The sequence below is a fragment of the Stegostoma tigrinum genome, chromosome 12, assembly GCF_030684315.1.
Source record: "Stegostoma tigrinum isolate sSteTig4 chromosome 12, sSteTig4.hap1, whole genome shotgun sequence".
Taxonomy (NCBI): domain Eukaryota; kingdom Metazoa; phylum Chordata; class Chondrichthyes; order Orectolobiformes; family Stegostomatidae; genus Stegostoma; species Stegostoma tigrinum.
In genome coordinates, this window is record NC_081365.1 from 9,705,966 (window position 1) to 9,731,094 (window position 25,129).

At 42.7% G+C, this 25,129-nt stretch overlaps 1 protein-coding gene across 4 annotated transcripts in view; it reads right to left on the reverse strand.

Annotated features, from left to right (window-relative positions):
- The window catches only part of LOC125457009 (neural cell adhesion molecule 2-like), a 1,449,549-nt gene that overhangs the window by 137,736 nt on the left and 1,286,684 nt on the right, over positions 1-25,129 (reverse strand). The gene's annotated exons all lie outside the window — the stretch shown is intronic.

A 25,129-nucleotide genomic window follows, 5' to 3' on the forward strand; every position in this document is an offset into this window, starting at 1 on the left:
CACACTGAGCATTACCCACACTGAGCATTGCCCACACTGAGCATCACACACACGGAGCATTACCCACACTGAGCATTACTTACACTGAGCATCGCCCACACTGAAGTATCACCCACACTGAGCATCACCCACACTGAGTATCGCCCACACTGAGCACCTCCCACACTTGAGCATCGCCCACACTGAGTATCACCCACACTGAGCATCACTCACACAGAGCATCGTCCACACTGAGCATCGCTCACACTGAACATCACCCATGCTGAGCATCACTCACACTGAACATCACCCATCCTGAGCATCACTCACACTGAGCATCACCCATACTGAGTATCATCCATACTGAGCATAACTTTCACTGTGCATCACCCACACTGTTTGAGGTGAACAAAGCCTAACCGCTTCCATTTCATGGATGAATGTGTTAGAGGTGTAGGCAATGAATTCTTTTCGTAGAATTGGAATTGGACAAACTATCTCTCATTCAAGTTGCACCACACAGAATTCAAACTAACCAAAACACATCTACTTCAAAGCCCCCATTAGGCAGATTTAAATGGGCCAAAACCTTCCTCATTCAAATATAAACTACAATAGATGCTAGAAACCTGAAAATTAAACTAGAAAATGCTGGCGACAAATGGCAACATCTCCCAGGAGAAAAACCACTTCAACTCCCCCTCCAACCCACTGAATGACATGTCCATCCTGGGCCTCCTCCAATGTCACAACGATGCCACCCGGAAACTGGAGGTACAGCACCTCATATTCCACCTGCGGAGACTACAACCCAATGGTCTCAATGTGGACTTTACTAGCTTCAAAATCTTCCCACCCCTGGCATCATCCCAAGACCAACCCTCCCTCTCATCCCTGCCTCCTTGACTTGTCTGTCTTCTCTCCCACCTCTCCAGTCCTCCCACCTCATTGACTAATCCCCACCACTACCTACCTGCACTCACCTATCCCCATCCCACCTACCATCCCCAGCCCAACCACTCCCTCTCTACTTATTTCAGAGTCCCCTTTGCCTCCCCTATTTCTAAAAAAGGGTCCCGACCTGAAATGTCAGCTTTTCTGCTCCTATGATGCTGCCTGGCCTGCTGTGCTCCTCCAGCTCCACATTGTGTTATCGCATACAAAATACTGGAACTGGTCACACCAGGCAGCAGATGTTTTACATTAACTTTCTCAGAGGAGTTATGATTCACCTCCAGAGTAGGTAAGACTTGAGTCCAGGTCCCCTCTAGCTCAGAGATAGGGTCACTACCGCTGTGCCCCAAGAGCCACAAAACAGCATTTCTAAAGAGAGGAAAATGGATTAACAGTTAGGGTTGGTGAGCTTTCCTTGTTTGTCCCCATCCTACAGACCATTCACCGTTACCACACAGATTCCAATGGATTTTACTTTTCACTCACCATGAACAGAGAAAATCTATAACATATAGGAGCAGAATTAGGTCATTTGGCTCATCAGGTCAGCTCCACCATTCGAACATGGCTGATATGTTTCTCTACCCCATTCTCCTGCCTCCTCCCTGTAACCCTTGATCTCCTTACCCATCAAGAATCTATCTATCTCTGTCTTAAATGCACTGAATGGCTTGGCATCTATAGCCTTATGCAGCAATGAGTTCCACAGATAAACCATTTCTGGCTGACAAAAATTCTTCACACGTCAGTTCTAAAGGGTCATTCCTTCACTCTGAGGCTGTGCCCTCAGGTCCTAGTCCGAGTCCTATTTGCAGCAATTTATATAAGTTTTACCATTTCTTCGCAAATACAAATAATAAATTTCTTTCTTGCTTTCTATCTGTCTACATATCTGTCTATCGGATACATCCTCTCCATATCCACTTTATCCAAGTAACTTAGTATTCTTTAAGTTTCAATCAGTTGCCCCCCTCATCCTTCTAAATTCTGACAAGTGCGGACCCAAAGTCCTCAACTGCTCCTCCTTGACAGCCCAATTCAATCTCAAAGTAGAATAGAGATAATGAGAACTGCAGATGCTGGAGAATCCAAGATAACAAAGTGTGGAGCTGGATGAACACAGCAGGCCAAGGAGCATCTCAGGAGCACAATAGAATAACCTGGAGTTTGCAGTCAGCAGCAATGAATGTCATAACAATGTTCAGGCACTAACCAGGAAAGAAAATTTATGAATAAAAGTACTGACATAGGCCAAATTTAGAGTGACACTTTCACATGGGGCAAAGGCATAAGCTGAAATATTCTAAAAGAAAAATTAAAATACTGGTTATTAAAATAACTTGATTAATAAATCTACCCATCAACATGCCAGAGACACTTAGCTGTTGTGACCACTAATGTCTGCCAGGAGTGGGCTGTGGTGTATCAGTAGTATTCGCTTCTTTGTTTTAGCTTATAGAGATTGGAAGAGTCAGAAGAAGTAAACAACAAGTTGTTTCATGCACTATTTCCAGAACCTCCAGGTCCCTTACTAGAAAGTCTCAATGGGTGGTATTATCCCAGGTCCTGAATGATGTGGGTGTGGTGAGAAGTTTGGGAAAATTGAGAGTAATCCTGAGCAAGGCCCTTCTCAACATCAAGATCAAAACGTTGCATTTTCCCGAACACGGAAGAAAGATTCCCACGTGCAAACAGTGAGAGGCCAATTAATGAGGATTATTGCTCATGATCAGTACCTGTCACTGCCTAATCATCATAGAAACTGTACAGCATGGAAATAGGCCTTTCAGCCCAACAAGTTCACACTGACCTTCAGGACATCTCGCCCAGACTCATACCCCAAATCTACACACTCCTGGACACTGTGAGCAATTTCCCATGGCCAATCCACCTACACTGCACATCTTTGGACTGTGGGAGGAAACCAGAGCACCCGAAGGAAACCCACGCAGACATGGGGAGAATGTGCAAACTGCACACAGACAGTCACCTGAGGTTGGAATCGAATCCAGGTCCCTGGTGCTGTGAGGCAGCAGCACTAGCCACTGAGTTACTGTACTGCCCCCATGGCATCTTGCATCATTAATATGCAGTATCCCATTTTCCCACCTGCTGGAGAGAAACTAGACATACAGCATTGTCAATGCGAATGTTTGAGTAGGACCCTTGTAACTCCAGCTTCTGGTGGCTCCTCTGGACCTCCATTCACTCACTCAGGGCCTCCATATGCTCACTCCCTCAGGACACCTCAACACCTTTCCCCTACACATTAACACTTGTCCATCTGGGACACCCAGCAGCAATATCTCAGCATGTGCACAACAGACTTTTGCAGACAATGTGGCCCCAGGAATCCCAGGATGTCCTTGCCATGTTGAGTCCTTCTGCCAATGGTAATGAGACAATCAGACTAGTCTGGGCCAAACAGGGTGCCGTATGGAAGTGGTGCGAGTTAATGAGGCCGGGTTGGGACAATAGCATGAGAGAACCTGCGAGGCCAATGTGGAGAAATCTTTCATGGAACTTGATGAAAATGACACATAGTCAATTTCTGATAAGGTTCAGTCCTTCATCTTTCTGTGGGATTGTGCATGTGACAGTGTGGAGGAACCTTAACACACCCTTACAGATATTAATCCTGTCAGACCTGGAACAACATCTATCTATTCCAAGGCTAATCATTACATTGTTATTTGCATACATTTTTAAAAATATTAATATTTACATACTATCCTAGGGTTTATCAAAGGTTTGGTATTGGTCAGTTCCTTTCCTGTTTCCTTCTGCTTCAGAATGACAATAGCCTCCTCTATAGAATTTCCTTCTTGAGTTGGTTGCCTTTCCTAAAAGGTTTCCTGTTTGTCTAGGGTTTTGAGTCCAGTTTATCGCAGAACATAACTGGTGAATGCTTTCCTGCTCCTCTGATGCTGCTTGGCCTGCTGTGTTCATCCAGCTCCACACCTTGTTATCTCAGATTCCAACATCGGCAGTTCCTACTATCCCCGATGAATGTCTCTGACATATTCCTGCTGTTTCATAAGAACATTAAAAATGGAGCAGAAGTAGGCCATCTGGCCCATCGAGTCTGCTATGCCACTCTGTAAGATCATGGTGATCTTTTCATAGACTCAGGTCCACTTATCGACCTATTCACCAAAACCCTGAATTCCTTTACTCCTTAGAGCACTCAGCAGGTTTGATTTGATTTGATTTGATTTAAGTTTTATTGTCACATGTACTCAGGAGTACAGTGAAAACTTTACAATGCGCCACACACAAAGGTACCAAGGTTTCAAACTGAGGTGCAAAGCAGTAATATAGAGAAACAAAGTTAAAAATAAAGCATTACCATTGTTCTTAGTATCAGCAGCAAAATCAAGAAAAGTTAAGAGTTCCAATTACATTTCTTCCTAGTACTCAGTGGAAGAGTAAAGCAACAAAGGTAAACAAACTTTCTTCAATGCATTCCCTACAAAAGCTTGGTCTCCTCTGCATTAGCCTGATGGATCAGAAGACAGGTATACCTGGCTTCAAATGTTATAACTCTGCTTTCTACCTATAGATGCCACCAAACCTGCTGAGTTTCTCCAACAATTTCCGTTTTTGTTTTGTTTCAGATTTCCAGTATTCACAGTTTTTTTTTGTTTTATTTCATCCTACAGTGTCTTCTGCTGTGTGAGTTTTTTGTTGCTCTGTACAATCATGCCTACTCTGATTGTTTATTGATTGCTTTTGACCTTCCAGTAGGTTTAGCAAATTCCTAAAGTATCTTTCATGATATTTCTGACTCATTGCTTTCTGCAAGACTACACATTGTCTGAGCTCTCTGGTAATGTTTTGATTGTAGCTGTGGTAATAATTGTTCAACAGAATGAGAACTTAAGTTTTTAACTTTCATCCCACCAATAATTCAGAAGGTGCAAATCTACACTGTAATGGTTTGCAAGTGTAGCTCAATGATTCTGTTTGAAAATCTTCATCCCTTTTTAAACGTGACTTAATCATTCTGGCTGAACTTCACTTGGACCAAGGGTATCCTAGAAGTCTTACTGTAATCCAGAATTTTCTGCAAAGGACATTACATCTTAAATTGTCATCCTTGGACAGAACCAACTGTATCTAGAATTCCACAAGTTGCAAAAATCATTTTAACTATTCTTGAATGCAGATTCCTTTTTTCTTCTGTTCATTTGTGAGATGTGGGCGTTGCTGGCTGGTCAGCATTTATTGCTCGTCCCTAGTTGCCCTTGACAAGGTGGTGGTGAGCTGCCTTCTTGAACCACTGCAGTCCTCCTGCTATGTGTTGATGCACAATGCTATCAGAGACAAAATTACAGGATTTTGACCCAGCAACAGTGAAGGAATAGCAATATATTTCCAAGTCAGGATGGTGAGTGACTTGGAGGGGAACTTGGAGGTGGTGGTGTTCCCATACGACTGATGCCCCTGTCCTTCTAGATGGAAGTGGTCGTAGGTTTGGAAGGTGCTGCCTGAGGATCTTTGCTGAATTTCTGCAGTGACTCTCGTAGTTAGTACACACTGCTGCTACTGAGCGTCAGCGGTGTAGGGCGTGAATGCTTGTGGATGAAGTGCCAATCAAGCGGCTGTTTTTTCCTGGATAGTGTCAAGCTTTTTGACAGAAGTTCCGAGGAAGGGTCACCAGACCTGAAACATTAACTCTGATTTTTTTCTTTACAGGTGCTGTAAATTTTCCAGCAACTTCTGTTTTTGTTCCTGATTTACAGCATCTGTAGTTCTTTCAGTTTTTACAATCATATATGGACTTGCATTTGAAGACAAATAGCCTTTCTCCTGGTCTGATTGGAAATGTAATCAATATTAATTGCTCTCCCTGTCTCTGATCAGTGTATTGCACATACTCACTATCTTGAAATCATTTCTATCACATCTTTTGAAATCATGGGTCACTTCATTAATGACTATGCCCTTGCTCCACATTTGGTGATGCTCAAGTGACAGTTTTGTAGCTTACGTAAGCTCTCTTCTCTGAGTGAATGTAGGAAACTAACCTCTCAGCTTAGACTAACATCTTGTCAACAGTAGTGAGGTGTTTTTGAGCTGAAAGTAAGGTCCACTAGGCCATTGATTTATCCAACTCACTTTACAATATTGACAAATTTTGACGCGTTCCCGGTCTTGCATTTGTTCTTGGAAAATTTTTTTGAGTTGAATCCAATTTGCTGACTATTGTATCTTACACTTGTGGAAACCAATTAATGGAAAATTTTAAGTTTTAGAAAGAAAAAGATTAAATCCTAGAGGCTAAACTAGAGGGTGTGGACAAGAGTTGGAATGATGCTTTGAGATACAGAATCAGTCATTTCATGTTTGAACAGAGGAACAGCCTCGATTGCCTGAATGGCTTCCTTCCATTTTTTTGTTAAAGTTTCTATGTTTCTGTCTATGACTTGATTACTTCAATAAAATTATCTAGTCAGTGTGAAAGTCTGCCAATAGTTGCGGAAGAGACTGCATTTGCTGTTGTTTGCAGATTGACAGAGACACAAATGTTGCATTCATTTGGATTGTCAATATGGCAATCACCATTGGATTAAAACATCATTTTAACCCCTAATTCTTTTTCTTTATCTCTATCCTCATCATCAGTTGTGTTAGTTGCATGCAAGGCATGGTGTTATTGTTCATGTTGCCATACTGTTAATGGTATTAACTTTTCAAAGGGGATGCTATCTAAAAACAGGGACATCTTGCGAAAACTATGCAAGGTTCTAGTCAGACCACAATGAGCAGTATTAAGCCTCTTATCTAAGGAAAGCCATGCTGACATTGGAGACAGTCTGTCAAGGTTCACGAGGCTGATCCCAGGTACAGAGGAATTATTTTATGAGGACAGGTTGAGTAAGATGGACCTGTATTTATTGAAATTTAAAAGAATGAGGGGCAAATTTGGTCCAATGTACATAGGGGGCTTGGTAGACTAAATGTTGGTTGTTTCTCCTTGTGGGAGAGTCCAGGATAAGAAGCCATAATCTCTCAATAAGGGCTGCCCGTTTAAATCAGAGATGAGGAAGATTTGCTTCTCTCAGGGTTAGTGAACTTGCGGATTTTTTAACTGCAGAAGTTGTCGAGGCTGGAATAGACAGAGTTACTCAGTAAAGGAATCAAGGGTTACAGTGAAAGGTATACTTCAATCAGATTCACCCCTCAGCCTCCTCTCCTTCAAGGAAAACAGATCCAACCTACCCAATCCCTCCTTATAACTGAGATGTTTCATCCCAGGCAACATCCAGGTGAATCTCCTCTGCACCGTCTCTAGTGCAATCACATCTTTCCTACAGTGTAGCAATAAAAACTACACACAGTACTCCATCTCTCCATCTGTGGCCTAATCAATGCTCTATAAATTTGCAAGAAGGCTTCTTTGCTCCAATATTCTATGCCCTGGCTGATGAAGACAAGCATCCCTTATATCTTCTTCACCACCCAGTCTATCTGTGCTGAAACTTTCAGGGATTTATGGGCTTGTACACCAAGGCCCCTTTGTTCCTCAGTACTCCCTAGGGACCTATCATTCATTATGCAAATCCTTTCCTTATGAGACCTCCCAAAATGCATCATCTCGCACTTATCAGGATTAAATTCCTATTACCATCTTATGATATTACGCATTAATAATAAGTCTTTATGGTGATTAACTCTGACTTTCTGAATAAGATTCAGATCACTTTGTGTAAATCCATTGGAGTTTAGAAAAATGGGAGGAGATCTCATTGTAACAAATAGGCTTGACAGGTAAATGCTGCGAGGATGTTTCCCTTCATGGGAGAGTCTATGACCAGACGGCATAGTCTCAAAATAAAGGGGTCCCAATTTAAGACTGAGATGAGGAAGAAGGTTGTGAATCTTTGGAACTCCTTGCCATAGTGAGCAATGAGAGTAGAGTTCTTGTGTATATTTAAGGCTGATATTAATGGATCCTTGATCAGTCGGGGAATCAAAGATTTCAGAGAATGGGTGGAAAGTGGACATGGAGAAATGTCAGATCATGCATGATCCTATTGCAAGGCAGTGCAGTCTTTGGGAGCCAAATGGTCTGCTCCTCCTCCTATTACTTGTGGGCTGAAGTTCTTCCACAGAGAGGAGAAAATATCTGATAATGTAATACATATAAAAGTTTTTTATTTGGTTTCCCCTAAGTTGGAAAGTTGCTTGAGTGTACCTTTGATTTTTAATTTAGTTCCTCCTGCACCATGTAAGTTGCTCCAATATTTAATAGAAAGATGCTTGTTGGCATAATTGTCTTCACGTCAAAATATCTGATCTCTTTTATACGAGAAAGGAGAGAGGCAGGAAGCAGGGAAATATATTGCTACATGACGAGAAGGCAATTTTCTTTGAAGAAACCAAGTCATACAACTGCTCAACTGCGGCAGAATGGCCAGCAAGTCACAATAAACTAAAAAAAAATCACTAGGAAGAGACTCAAGACCAAGAATACCAATTTATCAATATTACGCAGAGGAGTGGCCATATCAATGATCAAGTGGTGTTATCATGAAAATTTACTCTGAGCATAGAAAATATTGATTACTGTTGATGAGATATTAGTGTACAATGAAAGATTCGCTATTCCATCTTCACTCAGTTTGCCCAACATCTGTCAAAGGAAAGCTGCTAGAATCCATTCTTAAGTAATTTATCACAGGACACTTCAAAAATCTCAATGTGATCTGGCAGAGCCGCCATGTCTATGTGACAGTGAAATCGTGTTTAACTATTCAATTCTAATCCAATCAATTCTATCCTTGTCACAGTAACATTCACAGCCAACAGAGAAGAACCAGTATGAGTACATAGATTTCAAAAATAAATTTGCATTGTCCTGCATCAAAGGTTGCTGCACATGACAAGACCACTCAGTATATGGAGGAATTAATTAGCATGAATAATCAATTTGTTAGCTAACAGGAGGAAAAGAATCAAGATAAATGAGTCTTTTTCAGATCAGAAAGCCATAGTTGCAATGATGGGCTGAACTGACACAGGGGTCAGTGCACAGGCCTCAACTATTTACAATCGTATTTACATTACAACACTTGTCACTGGATCTCAGCACATGTGACAACAATTAATCAATCAATTTGGATGAGCGGAATAAACGTGTGATAGCAACATGTGAAGATTGCACACATATATTTTGTAAAGGAAGTCATCGGGAAAAAATAGGGAGTCTGCAAAGACACGGTGATAGGTTAAGTCTGTGAGCAAAAATTTTATGGATAATATGTCACGAGGAATCTCGGTTTCCCAGTACATAAGACTAGAAAAGCAGAATTAGGCCATTCAGCCCATTGAGTCTGCTTCACCATCCGACCATGGCTGATATGTTTTTCAACCCCATTCTCCTGCCTTTTCCCCATAACCCTTGAACCCTTTACTAATCGAGAACCTATCTATCTCTGTCTTAAATACACTCAATGACTTGGCCTCGACTTCCACAGCTTCAACACCCTCTGGCTGAAGAAATTCCTGCTCAAGTCAGTTCTAAATGGTTGTCTCTTCACTCTAAGATTGTGCCCTTGAGTCCTGATATCACCTACTTGTGGAAACATTTTCTCCACATCCACTCTGGGCAAGCCTGTCAGTACTCTGTAAGTTTCAATCTGATCCCCCTGACCCTTCTAAACTCCATTGTGTACAGACCTAGAGTCCTCAACCTCTCCTCATATGACAAGCCCTTCATCCCCAGGATCATTCTTATAAAGCTCCTGTGGACACCCACCAATGCCAGCAAAGAGTTTCCAGGATGTTATGGGAATGGAGGGTTTGAGATATAAAGAGAGGCTGGATAGACTGGGATTTTTTCACGAGAGTGTAGAAGGTTGAGGGGGGCTTATAGAGGTTTATAAAATCATACTGGGCATAGATAAGGTGAATGGTAGATTATTTTTCCCTATGGTGGGGCATTTTAAGACAATGGACTATTTTTATGGAGAGAAGAAAAAGATTTAACAAAGACATGAGGGGCAACTTTTTTTTTATACAAGCAGTGGTTCGAGTGTGGAATGAACATCCACGGAAAATGGCGGACATGGGCAGAGTTACAACATTTAAAAGTCTTCTAGATAAGCACATGAATTAGAAATGTTTGGAGGAAAATAAGCCAAGAGCAGCCAAATGGGATCAGAGATAATGGGAACTGCAGATGCTGGAGAATCCAAGATAATAAAATGTGAGGCTGGATGAACACAGCAAGCCAAGCAGCATCTCAGGAGCACAAAAGCTGACGTTTCGGGCCTCTTCTGATGAAGGGTCTAGGCCCGAAACGTCAGCTTTTGTGCTCCTGAGATGCTGCTTGGCCTGCTGTGTTCATCCAGCCTCACATTTTATTATCTTGGATTCTCCAGCATCTGCAGTTCCCATTATCTCTCATACTATTTTAACCTCACTGCGAAGCCTCTTCCAGGGATGCCTAACCTGAAGAAGTTACCCTCCTCCCTCCGGAGTTCTGATGAAGGGTCTAGGCCCGAAACGTCAGCTTTTGTGCTCCTGAGATGCGGCTTGGCCTGCTGTGTTCATCCAGCCTCACATTTTATTATCTAGCAGCCAAATGGGATTAGTTTAGTTTGGGATTATGGTTAGCATGGACTGGTTAGGCCAAAGGGTCTGTTTCCATGCTGTATGACTATATGGCTCTACACGGCGCCCAAAACTGCTCATAATATTACAAATGCAGTTTGACCAGAGCCTTATACAGCCTCAGCAGTACATTTCTGCTCTGATAGTACAGCCCTTTTGAAAGGAATGCTAACATTGCACTTGTCTTCCTAACCATCAATTGAACTTGCATGTCAGCCTTGAGAGAATCCTGAGCTGGGATTCCTAAACCCTTGGAGCTTCAGATTTTCAAAGCCTTTCATCAATTAGAAAATAGTCTATGTCTCTATTCTTTCTACCAAAATGTGTTTCTTCAAACTCTCCCACATTGTATTCCATGCCCCTTCTTTGCCCAATCTCCAAGCCTGTCCAGCCTCCCCGACTCCTCAAACTACCTGTCTTTCCAGCTATCTTTGTCGCATCTGAAAACTTAGTGACAACGGCCTCAGTTCCTTTAACCAGGTCATTAATATACATCAAGAATAGCTGCGGTCCTGTCACGGACCCCTGTGGAACTCCATTAGTCACAGGCTGCCTGAAGAAGACCCGTTGGTTCTCTCTCTCTGCCTTCTACCAGTCAACAATGAATCACAAAATTAGTACACTGACACAGCAAGTAATTAGCAAGGCAAGTTTGACTGTAGCTGAGCAGCGCAGTGCTCCACCTCTGGAGTACTGTCTGCCATTTACAATCTCCTTATTTGTAAAGAAGGTATAATTGCTTTGGAAGTAGTTCAGGGTAGATCCATTCAACCCATTCCTGGTGTGGTGATTCTATCTTATGAACAAAGGTGGAACAACAGAATGGTACATTGGCTCAATGGTTAACACTGCTGCCTAACAGCACCTTCAATTCCATTGGGTGATAGTTTGTGTGGAGTTTGCAATATTTCTGCAAGGGTTTCTTTGTGTGCTCTAGTTTCCTCCCACAGTCCACCTGTGTGCAAGATAGGCGGATAGGCCACACTACTTTGCTCATAGTGTCCAGGAATGCTCAGGCTAGGTGGGTTAGGTGTGGAAAATACAGGGTTACAGGGATAAGGGTGGGTTTGTTTGGGATGGACTTTGAAGGGTTGGTGTGGACTCGATGGGCTGAAAAGCCTGCTTCTACATTGGAGGGATTCTGTAAATCTAAAAGAATTATCTTATTGAAATATGCAAGATATTGAGGGAGACTAGGAATACTGGATATATGTGGGGGGGGGGGGAGTGGTGGAGACTAAAAGTGGTAACAAAATTTAAGAAAAGGAAGTACACAAATTTTTGATAGTCAACTTGCTCAAGGATGATTTTCTTCTGCTCTGCGTAGTTCCTCAGTGCTGCAGTGTGTGGTGGCTCGTTGCAACAATGTTCTAATGCAGCATCGTTTGTGGGTGTTCGGATGGTTCAGAGCAGAAGAAAATCACCTATACAGCGTACTCAAAAAGAATGCGTACCCTATGAACACAGTCCGCCGATTCCTCAGCAATAAACCCAAACAAACAGACAAAACGGGCTCAGAAACCATAACCACTCTCCCCTACATCAAAGACATTTCCGAAATGACTGCCAGACTACTCGGACCTCTTGGCATCAGGGTAGCCCACAAACCCACCAACACACTAAAACAGCAGCTAATGAACTTAAAAGGCCCTATACAGACACAAATAAAACGAACGTCATCTACAAAATACCTTGCAAGAACTGTGACAAACACTACATTGGACAAACAGGCAGAAAGCTAGCCACCAGGATACATGAACATCAACTAGCCACAAAACGACATGACCCACTATCACTCGTATCCTTACATACAGATGAGGAAGGACACCACTTTGATTGGGACAACACATCCATCCTAGGACAAGCCAAACAGAGGCACGCACGAGAATTCCTAGAAGCATGGCATTCCAACTGGAACTCCATCAACAAACACATTGATTTGGAGCCAATCTACCATCCCCTGAGAAAAAGAACAGGAAATGACATCACCAACGCAGGAAATGACATCACCAACCCAAGGACACCTAACCAGATAAATAGAAAGTGGGACATAACGCCAGCGCTTCGTCGGAGGCTCACTGATGATGTTATCTAGAATGGTGACGAAATGTCTGAAAACTAACCTTCCAGCTCAGCGAGCAAACTTACATCCAGAACCTCAACCTGAGCTACAAATCTTCTCAAAACTCACTAGCCTAATTCCATGACTGATCTGGTCCAGCTCTGTGTGAAAATCGTCTTGGAAATGAAAGAACAGGAGCTAGCCCTTTTTGTGTTAACTAGGTATTCTCATTCTTTGTTCCAAATTATCTCACAGGAGTGGAGGCTTCCCCACTTCTTTTGCAGCATTGGAGGTTTCTCCCACCTATCCAGGGCTTCTTGTAACTCCTGCAGAATTATCTCATTTTCCCTTGGTACATCATGTGCTAGACCAAGAATATTTCAATAAAATCTTGAAAACGTTTTAAGCTCCTCTGTCTAACTTCCCAATGATTAATCTTATGTCCCTGTGCTCCCAAAGCAGTATTTTTGCTGTCACCTTCCTGCTTTTGCTTCACGGTTCCTGGAGTGATGACATTGTTCTGATTTGGAATTGCTGAGTCGTTCACTTTAAAATCACCCATTCCACCTGATTATTTTTGCACCATTTACTGTACTTCTACAAACTTGTCCAAGTTTTTCTCACCCAATCCCTAACTTCCACTCAGTCTGTATCTGGAATTGAGGCCTGTTCACACAGATGCTGGGCTGAGACTGAGCCTGGATATATCTGCTATGGATTTGTGTTTCCTCTGCATCTGCTCCAGACTTCATCAACTTTCTTTTCAATTCCCTTTAGGTTGAGGTTGTAAAATTCTGGAAGTAGAATCATAATCTATGTTTTTTCTGGGTTTTTACCTGTTTTTACAAAAATACGTTTTACTCATAAACAAAAGTCTTTCTGCACAGACACAGTTACTAAGACAGGTTGACTCTTAACAGCCCTCTGGGCAATTAGGGATGGGCAATAAATGCTACTTAGCCAGCAACACCCTTATCCCATGAATGAATAAGATCTGTACAGTCTTTGCCTATTATGATGATGCTATCACTTTAAGAGGTTATTTTGGGCTGGTTTTCTTTGAAGAGAGGTTGTAAGGCAGAGGTATCAAGCCAACTACTGAAGACCTATTGAACAAACAGTTTGGGAGGCCTTGGGTGTTTTTTTTCTAAAGTTGGATCACTGGAAGCAGCCCGGGTGTGGTCAGCTCTCACAGAACAGGGTGTTTATTTTTTTTTCCTTGATTTTAGGTTTAGTTTTCACCAGAAGCTATTGGAGTGTCAAACGAGTTAGAATATTCAGAGAATGTCTCCTGGTGGCTACTTTTTCTGGGTTTTCTCTTGATGTTTTCTTCCCTCCTGGATTAGAGAACTGCATGTGAGAATCTGTGTCTGAATTTTCCTTTTTGCCAAGGGGTATGTTTATGGGATGTTACTATAAGAGGAACAGTTAATTCATAATAGTTACTGTCTCTATTATTCTGTTAAGTTTCCAATAGCATTAAGTTATTTTAAATTCCTCTTTTTCCATTTGTATTTTAGGTACGTTGTTTAAATAAGTCGTGTTTTTCTTAACACCAAGTACTTTGGCCAGTGGCGTTGCATCTGTGATATGACACTTTACATTTCCTTCCAAATAAGAAAAAAATAGGGCCCAGGTTACCTTCTAAAATATTTTGACGGGGTCTGATCTGATCCATAATAAAATCAAGAAAAACGAACACTGGAATCTGACATTCCTTACAGTTGCAAAAACCGAAAGCATTTCCTATTTATTTACATTACATACAGTGGCAATGAGGGGGTCTGATAACTGATTGGAACACTGGCAAAAGTAACTTGCTGGTTGACAACTTCACCTAATTGCTGCTCCCACCTTTATCTGTATGTGGCGATCAGTCCTGTTTTTCTGTGTTGGATGGGGATCATCCACTTCTCTAGCCAAACGTACAGAGATGTTGAGTCAGAAAAAGTTAACAATGACATGTTTCTTGCATTACTGCACTGTTGACAGGTTGCACAGAAACTTCCACGTCTCCTGCTGGCCTTCATATGGAGGTGCCGGTGGTTTGACTGGAGTGGAAAAGGGCAGAAGTCACACCACCACATTATAGTCCAACAGGTTTATTTGAAATCACAAGCTTTCGGAGCGCTGCTCCTTCATCAGAAAGGGGCAGTGCCTGGAAGCCTGTGATTTCAAATAAACCTGTTGGACTGTAACCTGGAGTCATGTGAATTCTGGCCCTCTCTTTGGCCTGTCTGTCTATCTCTATGTGAAACTGTTCCCATGACTACCAACACAATATATATGTTTAACACATGCGTCCAGATATTAAGATAACAGTGTGGAGCTGGAGGAATACCGTTCCTCAACTTCCACACTGCGTTATCTCGGTGTGTTCCTCCAGCTCCACACTGCGTTATCTTGGTGTGTGCCTCCAGCTCCACACTGCGTTATCTCAGTGTGTTCCTCCAGCTCCACACTGCGTTATCTCGGTGTGTTCCTCCAGCTCCACACTGTGTTATCTCAATGTGTTCCTCCACGTCCACTCTGTGTTATCTCAGTGTGTTCCTCCAGCTCCACACTGCGTTATCTCGGTGTGTTCCTCCAGCTCCACACTGCGTTATCTTGGTGTGTGCCTCCAGCTCCACACTGCGTTATCTCAGTGTGTTCCTCCAGCTCCACACTGCGTTATCTCGGTGTGTTCCTCCAGCTCCACACTGTGTTATCTCAATGTGTTCCTCCACGTCCACTCTGTGTTATCTCAGTGTGTTCCTCCAGCTCCACACTGTGTTATCTCAGACTTACAGCTACCTCCTACTATCTCTTCCAGATATTAACACTTGCACACTCACACATAACATTAGTCATAGTCCACTAATACTAAATTGATTTTCAGAGCTAATTCTGTTGTTTGGCAAGAGTTGTCACATACATCAAGTGAGAAACCTGATTACTATGAATAAACAACCTGTAACTTTCTATGGAGATAGTAGGAACTGCAGATGCTGGAGAATCTGAGATAATAAGGTGTAGAGCTGGATGAACACAGCAGGCCCAGCAGCATCAGAGGAGCAGGAATTTTTCCAGAGGGAAGAGGGTAACTTTTTCAAGGTAGGCATCTTAAAAGAGGCTTTGCAGTGGGGTTAAAGTTGTTTCAGAGATAGTAGGAATTGCAGATGCTGGAGAATCTGAGATAACAAGGTGTACAGCTGGATGAATACAGCAAGATGAAGGGTCTGAACAAGGGCCTAGGCCCGAAACATCAGCCTTTCTGCTCCTCTGATGCTGCTTAGCCCACTGTGTTCATCCAGCTCTACACCTTGTAACTTTCTATGGGATGTCTTGTGATAATCTGAGACCAGGAATGTTGAAGATTTCTCTCAGTTCAGTGCAAGGAGCAGCAAAACACCCTGTGCCTGAGTAACAGACTATAATGTCAGGCTTCCCTTTTACTAATCTGCACCCACTCAATATCCTGAGGGGGCAGTTTCAAAGGCATAATATGGATAAATGCTGACAAATCACCATCTGCAACCATCTTCCACCTCACCCCTTCCCAACAGCTCATGAAATCTGGTCCAATATTGTCCTGAATTACATGATATTAAATGAAATAGACCAAATGTCTCTCGTTCGTCCACATCAGATATATCTACATTTCATTGCACGATACCCTATATATCCATTGATTTACTGCCAACTAATATCTTAAGGCAGCAGCGTATTTCCGAAAACTAATCAAATTTCTTCAAAGCCTTTTTTTTGTTTTTTTCTCCCTATTGTTTTCTATTCAACACTGAAGTAATGAACAATGAATAATTCAGTGGGCTGTGATACAATGATTTACAAATTGACTGCTTTTATCTGCAGTTGATATCAGGTCGTATCCCAACAGTCCATTATTTTGGCAATGGAGCGTATGCTCATTAACACTGAACTGATTTTGGGTTTGTTACATCCACATAATTTCATCAGAGGCACAGCAGAATATAAAAATAGATTTGCTATGCCTGATTATTTTGGCAGTGATGGTACTTTTTGACAACGTGAGTTTTGCACATATGAATATGATGTGTTTGCTCACTCACAGCATTTGAATGAAAGCAGCGAAGTCACTTGTCTCCATGAAGTCTCTCTCCATTTAAAAATGGCTAATGTTACTCTGTGATCGCCACTCTGAAGTCCATACCAGACACAGAGAGACAGAATTTGAAAGAGAGAGAGAGAGACAATCAGAGGGGGAGATAGAGAGTGAGAAAACCAGAGAGGGAAAGAGAGAGATATTGGGAACTGCAGATGCTGGAGAATCCGAGATAACAAAGTGTGGAGCTGGACGGACACTAGGTCTAGGCCCGAAACAACAGCTTTTGTGCTCCTAAGATGCTGCTTGGCCTGATGTGTTCATCCAGCTCCACACTTTGTTATCAGGGAAAGAGAGAGATAGGTTTCAAAAACACGTTGCTGGAAAAGCTCAGCAGGTCTGGCAGCATCTGTAGGCAGAAATCAGAGTCAACATTTCGGGTCCAGTGACCCGTCACCGGACTCAAAATGTTAAGTTTGATTTCTCTCTGCAGATGCTGCCAGACCTGCTGAACTTGACTGGCAAGTTCTGGTTTTATTTCTGATTTACAGTATCTACAGTTCTTTTGCTCTTTATTTAGACAGATATGTTTATCTGGATTGGCCAACATATGATCCTCCGACACCTGTTAGAAGATGTGTTGGTCTAGTCGTATTGCTAGACTATTATTTCAGAGGCCCAGGTAATGCCCAGGGGCCTGGGTTCAAATCCTGCTGTGGTAATGGAATTTGGATTCAACAGAAATTTGGAATTTAGAGCCCAAATGATGACCGTAAAACTGTTGCCAATTGTTGGGAAAATCCAACTCATTCACTGAGGAAGGGTCACCACACTCAAAACGTTAACTCTGTTTTCTCCTTCACAGATGCTGCCAGACCTGCTGAGCTTTTCCAGTAACTTTGTTTTTGTTCATTCGCCAATGGCCTTTAGGGAAGGAAGTTGCCATCCTTACCTGGTCTGGCCTACATGTGACTCCAGACCCACCATAATATTGTTGATTGTTAACTGCCCTCTGGACTATTCAGGATGGGTGGTAAATGCTGGCCTGTGATGTTCACATCCCATTGATGAATTAAAAAATCATGTGCAGCAAGTAGCTCACAACAGCCTGGATGGAGGCCTAGTTTTTAGCTCCTTCATAATTTTGCAGAAACAAAACTCATACATGAATGCATACTTGGTCAGCCAGATACGTCATCTCCCATATCGGTTGATGAAGTGACTCTAGAATTGGTTCAGCACTTCCCATGTTTGGCCACTCCCTCTCAGAAGGTAACTGTTGTTGAGAAGATCTGGCACCGGATTTACCTCACCAGCTCAACATTCTACAAATTATAGTCACTAATATCGGACAACAAACACTTTTGCAAGTCAACAAAACTCATCTGCAGTCAACGCAATCTCTTTCTGCAGGGGGATCTAGATACATAAGAGTTCGAGCAGAATTCCATCAGCAGTGCTTCTGGCGTATCTTTCAGGTTCAATGGGAAAATTACTGAACTATTTGAGTGCTTTGACAAAACTTTTGCAAAATTAACTGCAGTGAACTGAAAACTAGCATCTGGATTATCAACCACATTCCTCCCACCAGGTTATGTTTTTTCAACTGACCCTAACCCTATCACCATTCCAGCTGTGAATTAAGAGAACTGTCTCGAATGATGACAACGTGTGATTTGGCTGTGTCCCAAGTTAAGTCTCAGTGATGATGCGGAGTGGCAGCACGGAAGGAAAGGAAAGGAAGCCAATGCTGCTTCTGGGCCCAATGATTTCATGGGCTGTCCCAAGTGCCAGAGATCTGAGTGTCCATTATCAGACTGTTTCAGTCACATGAAGATCCAGGGTAAAACTTCAATAGACGTCATGTTCAAGTCAAGCCAGCAATGAGGGCAATGCAGACAATATTGCCTCAGATTCTCTGCTCTCTTCCCCAAGATTACAGTGGGACAGGGAAGTGCAGTCCAGTCAAGTTCTAGCTTCATACATTGATAGCACCAATGTTCAGTTGTCATTGAGAGAAAATGTCAATGCATTCACTAGACGAGAGACCCTTCCACAATCATACAAGCCCCACAGCTGCAATGGCCCGTTATCATGAAAATAAATCAGAACATGCGTTACAAACCTCCTGGAAAATAAGGGGTCGGCTTCATTCTGCAGCTGAAACAGGGCAGTGTGATTTAATCACACAACAGAGAATGAGAAGTTTCAAGACTAAAAAATGTCTCATTCACCCATCTCCTGAAGCAATTCTCAGAAACAGAGGCAAATGATGCAGTACATCTAAGTCTGATTTTGCCAAATTAGGAGACTGCTAGAGAGGCTAATCAATTATGACAATTAATTATTGTTCTGCCTACAGAGACAGAGATTGTGTGTTAAGTTTTTCAGAGCAATTCTGTAGCCAACATCTGATATTCTAATTAAAATTTGCATATTGAAGAGGTAGATAAACTTCAGGGAATGAATTCCATTTGACTGATAACAAAATAGTCATTTTGAATTCTTTAGTTTACACTTAGGATACTTTCTCTCACTCCCACTCCCCCAGTGGCAGCTGGGTAACACATGCTTAGGGCTGGCTGCCTCAGTTATCGGAACCCTTGAGGCACAACTTTTACACAAGTGAGGTGGGATGGAATGGTGGGGAGTACGGGGTTGGAGATGGGATCGCAGACTCTGAAAGCCAATTGTAGTTGGGCACGCGGGTGGGTAAGTGCTGAGGTGGAATTGATTAGACAATTGTCCACGGTTTTCCTCCTGTTGTTTTAGCTTCTCAAATTCTCTCTCCTCTCACCCTCTGCACCCACACCTCCATGCAGCCGTACCCCCCCATCCAACTGGTGCCACATTCATTGCAAATCATAACATCCACTCAAACCCCCCCATATATCGGTCAAGCACCTTCGCAGCCACAACATTGGCATACGCCAGGAGCCCCATAAGATATTGAACAAACTGATACATTACTCACATACACATGCTAGGGGTATGGGATGAGATGCACATGGGAAGGGTCTGTTTACATGCTGTAGGGATTCTATGATATGATCTATGATCTCTAGGTCCCATTCATAAAATCCGTTCAATTTTTGAAAAATTCTTCTCAAGAGTTTGAGGCTCGCATTCTGGGAGTTAAGGCAAAAATGGATCGGTTTGGCGCCCAGAAGGATAAAAACCAGGAACAAAATGATATATTAACACTTGGAAAAGAATGTTCAGGAGCTCCATTTTGGGTTCTACAAGATTTGGGGTGGCACAGAGGCCCAGTGGTTAGCACTGCAGCCTCACAGCGCCAGGGACCCAGGTTCAATTCTATCCTCAGGAGACTGTGGGCATGGAGTTTGCACATTCTCCCTGTGTCTGTGTGGGTTTCCTCCGGGTACTCCGATTTCCTCCCACAGTCCAAAGATGTGCAGGCCAGGTGGATTGGTGATATTAAATTGCCCCTAGTGTTCAGGGATGTGTAGATTAGGTGGGTTATACTGGAGATGGGTCTGGGTGCGATGCTGTTAGGGTCAGTGTGGACTTATTGGACTGAAGGGTCTGTTTACATGCTGTAGGGATTCTATGATATGATCTATGATCTCTAGGTCAGACCTACATCTATATCATTTGGAAACTTTACTGGATTTCCCTCCAAATCAGCACAAAATTTAAATGGCTCATCTGAATTCAGCTACCTCTCCCATGTGCATCTCATCCCATACCCCTATTTATTTGGAACAAAGTTTAATCTGTTGAAAATAGGGGTGGAACTTCCACATCTGGCACCTGCTGGAAACTTCTGAAGATCGAGGAGTCTCAGACACCAGGGAAGTCCAGCCCGTTGGCTTCCGACGGAGGTACTCTGAGTTAGGGTTCGTAACACCACCCCTATTGCCAAAGCATCTCTCTCGGTTTGGAATTGGTGGCAGGCGGGAAGACTGGGAAAATGTTTTTGGGAAAGTGGTGTGGGGAGACAGTGCCTGATACCCTGCCAGTGCAGTTTCTATTTCTCCAGGTTCAGAAAATGTGACAACTCATTTGGAACTGAAATGAGCCACATGTATGGACCATGGCAGGACACTTCCTATATCTGTCAGCATATTTCCTGTTGGACTAAATGCATCCCCAGGTATGCAGCGACTAACTCAAAATCACAGATCAACCCAATATGCTGTTTCCATGACAACAGCATTTTTTTGAATTAGGGATCAGAGTGGATCCTGTACACTTCTCTCAAAGTAACTAGAATTTAAACTGGAAACATGTCTTAGAACATAGATCATAGAAAAGTACAGCACAGTACAGGCCCTTCGGCCCACGATGTTGTGCTGTGGAATAATTCTAATCCAGAAATAAAATAACCTAAACTACATTCCCCTCAATTCACTGCTGGCCATGTGCATGTCCAGCAGCCACTTAAATGTCACTAATGACTCTGCTTCCACGACTACCACTGGCAAACTATTCCATGCGCCACAACTCTCTGGGTGAAGATCCTCCCTCTGACGTCTCCTCTATACCTTCCTCCTAACACCTTAAAACTATGACCCCCTCGTGGCAGTCAATCCTGCCCTGGGGAAAAGTCTCTGTCTATCAACTCTATCCATGCCTCTCATTACCTTGTACACCTCGATCAGGTCACCTCTCTTCCTCCTTCTCTCCAGAGAGAAAAGTCTGAGCTCAGTCAACCTCTCCTCGTAAGACAAGCCCCCTCGTAAGTCCAGGCAGCATCCTGGTAAACCTCATTTGCACCCTCTCCAAAGCCTCCACATCTTTCCTATAATAGGGTGACCAGAACTGGACACAATATTCCAAGTTTGGACTCACCAGGGTTTTGTAGAACTGCAGCAAAACCTCGCGGCTCTTAAACTCGATCCCCCTGTTAATGAAAGCCAAAACACCACATGCTTTCTTAACAACCTTATCCACTTGGGTGGCAACTTCGAGAGAGAGTGCCTTCTGACATCAGTGCTTCCCACTGGTTCTCCTTTGTCTGGGTTTTACACCGAATTTCCTTCAAACACAGCAGTAGGATCATCACCATTCTGTCAGCTTAAACTAAAGTTGTGGAACCTGTTTCCCATTTGCTATGCTTCCCACTGTTTGTCCATCATAAAAGCTCAATCGCAAAGCATTGTAAATTCCACTCTACTCCCTGTTACACTGTAATATCTCCATTTACTTGCTGGTATTTATGAAATGTCAGCATGAACATGAAGGGCTTCAGAAAGCCTAGGGGTCAAATTGCTGCCTCCAAGTTATACTAGGCTCTGATGATCTCTTCATTAGAGAAATTAATGTCATTAATTTTGCTAAAACCCATGAAACCAGTGCCTTGTGGTTACTTGTCAAGGCCATTCCTTTTCACACAGTATTTTCCTCAGCAATTTTTGCCCAATACTTAATCAAAACATCCATATTTCCCTCATCTCTCCTTCATCTTTGACTCTTAATTGAAAGAAAAGCTAAAATGAAGACTTTTCTAAAGTGTAGTCATTATTACCCCAGAGCAGAGGTAGCAGCCAATGTGTGACAGCAAAATCCCATAAACAGCAAGATGGTAAAGGACAGCTAGTCTATTCCCAAGGCATATTGTTTGAAGAGAGATATCAGAGAGGAATTTTGGGTGAACATGACCCAAAATCAGAAGGTTTCATTGATAGAGAGGGAGGTTATCAAAAATTACAGAGTGATTTTGATCAGATAGGGAAGTGGGCTGAGTTTTGGCAAAGGTAATTCCATACAGATAAGTGTAAGGTGTTGCATGTTGGAAAGTCAAACCAAGGTTGGACTTATACAGGAAATGGTAAGGTCCTGAGGAGTGTTGTACAACAGACGGACCTAGGAGTACAAGTACATAGCTTGTTGAGAGTGGCGTCACAGGTGGACAGGGTGGTGAAGAAGGATTTAGCATGCTGGAACAAAAACAAACTTTCTGGAAAAGCTCAGCAGGGCTGGCAGCATCTGTGAAGAAAAAAAATGACATTTAAGGTTTCTGGTCCGGTCACCCTTCCTCAGGCAAAGGCAACGGAATGTGAGCTCAACATCATGTGCTCGAAATTCATTAAGATGGCAATGCCAAAGGAAAAAACTGAGAGCTTTGCTGAGGACAGAATGTTCAGCATCAGAGAACAGAAATCAAAAGAGAGAGTAAATATACAACAAGAGGTGGGTTAGGAGAGGGGATAGAGTCAGCGGGAAGGGGCTGGTATGAAGGTTCTGGAGGGTCGAGGATATCTCTGAGATTTTGCATCTTGTGTGCCTTGATGCTTGAAAGGAAATGAAGAAGTTACTAGTTAGAAAGTCGAATGATCGGGAGGATGAATTGGAACTGGGGAGCAGCACAGCTCTGAGCCAGTGTGAGGTGGTGCTGACGGGCAGCAAGATCAAGTGTGTGATTATTGTGATGTGTGGCATTGCATGTGGATCAGGGAATGCTGTGAAAATGTCTGTTTGTGGAACATTGTGACATCACAGAGATAGCTGTGATCCTGGGTGGATTCAAAACACGAAGGATGAAACATGAGTTGGAATCCACGTGGAGTAAGTCTGAGCTGGAGGCAGTCACTGAGGAATGTGATGTCGCTGTGGAAACGGGTTTTAGCAAATAGCTTGTCAAACACCAGGAGCGACAGCAAAATTAATGACAATGAACAAGAGAAGAGATTGGAATGGAAACCCTGTTGGAGAGATGAGCAGAATCGCACTGTGTTCGAAGAAGACATTGAGTCAATGTGGCAGGATGTTGCCATCCCCATTGTTACTTGACGGGGGTCGAAGGTCCTAGCACTGCTTGTTAAAGGCTACATGGACAGGAATTCTTTTTCCATTCAAATCCAGCGCATCGTTCTATTAAAGTGATGGCATGGAATGCTTGGACTGAAGGGTCTGTTTGGATGATCAATTACTCTGTGATTTTCTGACCTGATAAGTCGACGCCTGTATCTAAATATTCTGACCACTTTTCCCTTCCTACTAGTCAGCCAGGGCTTCTTTCTCCAGACTGGCCCCCACCATTGGTCTGCTTCCTTGTCTGGCTTGGCCATCTCCCTCCTTTCATGATAATTACATCCCTGTAATGAAATGTAAATCATGCACATAGCATAGATGGATGCTGATCACAGGGGACAAGGTAGCACTTCATTCAAGATGCAGTCAAAGTGGCTAACACATGTGCCAGATGCCTCTCTAAGCAGTTTGGAAACAGATAGCATTAATTGCTCTCTTGTAGAGAATGTATTGGGTCGGAGAACTTAATTCTGGCCACTTAGTAAAGCATGACATGAAAATCCATACAAAAGGTTTACCACTGGGAGGCTCGATGTGCCTTTAATTCATTTACTGATTTAATTAATATTTCTACTAATTCTAATCATTAATTTATTAATTAAACTTTCATCCTGCTGCTGGGAATCTGATTTTTTTTTGGTTTCTCACACAATTAAATCTCCATCCTCATCCCACCTGGATTTTCACTCTCAGGGGTAGCACAAAATATTGCCCACTGAATATTTCATGGAGGGTCCTCTACCTCAACTTCTGTGGAGACAACTCAAGAAATCTCCCTAAGCAACACCTTCATAACCCATTCAGAGGTAGCAAGAACTGCAGATGCTGGATTCAGAGATAACTGGAGGAACACAGCAGGTCAGGCAGCATCAGAGGAACAGGAAAGTTGAGGTTTCAGGTCGGGACCCTTCTTCAGAAAAAGGCCTGCTGTGTTCCACCTTTATAACCCACATCCACTTCCATCTAGAAGGACAATGATAGCATATACATGGAAACACCAACATCTGCAAGTTCCTCTCCAAGTCACTGATCATCCTGACTCGGAAGTATATCACTGTTCCTTCACTGTATTTGAGTCATAATACTGGAATTCTCTCCATTATAGTATTGTGGGTCAGCCTACAGCATATGGACTGCAGCGGTTCAAGAAGGCAGCTCATCACCACCTTCTCAAGGGCAACTAGGGATGGGCAATAAATGCTGCTCCAACTAGTGATGTGCACATCCCATGAGATAATGAAAATTAACTGTTTGCCAGACAATTTCCACTAGTGGCCCAGGAAAGGGTGGTTCTGCAGATGACACAGTGGAACACCAGCAGAATTCACAGTTTCATTGCCACTGAAATGTGTTGGTTCTTCCTTTTTTAACAATAGAACAATAGGAAGAGGAAGGCACAATCAGTCCCTTGCATCTGCCTCTCATTAAATTCAATTCTTCTATATTTGTTATCTTAGCTCCATCTGTCCACCTTATTTCCTGAACCTTTGTTACCTTCGATCCACAGAAATGTATCAACCTTAGTTTAGTCCTTTTCCAGTTGATCCCAAGCCTTAGCAGTATGTTTTAGGGAGAGAGTTTCACATATCCATTTCCTTTTGTGTGTAAAGCTACTCCCAATTTCACCTCTTAATGCATTAAATCTAATTTTAGATATTTTCTAATCAACTTGT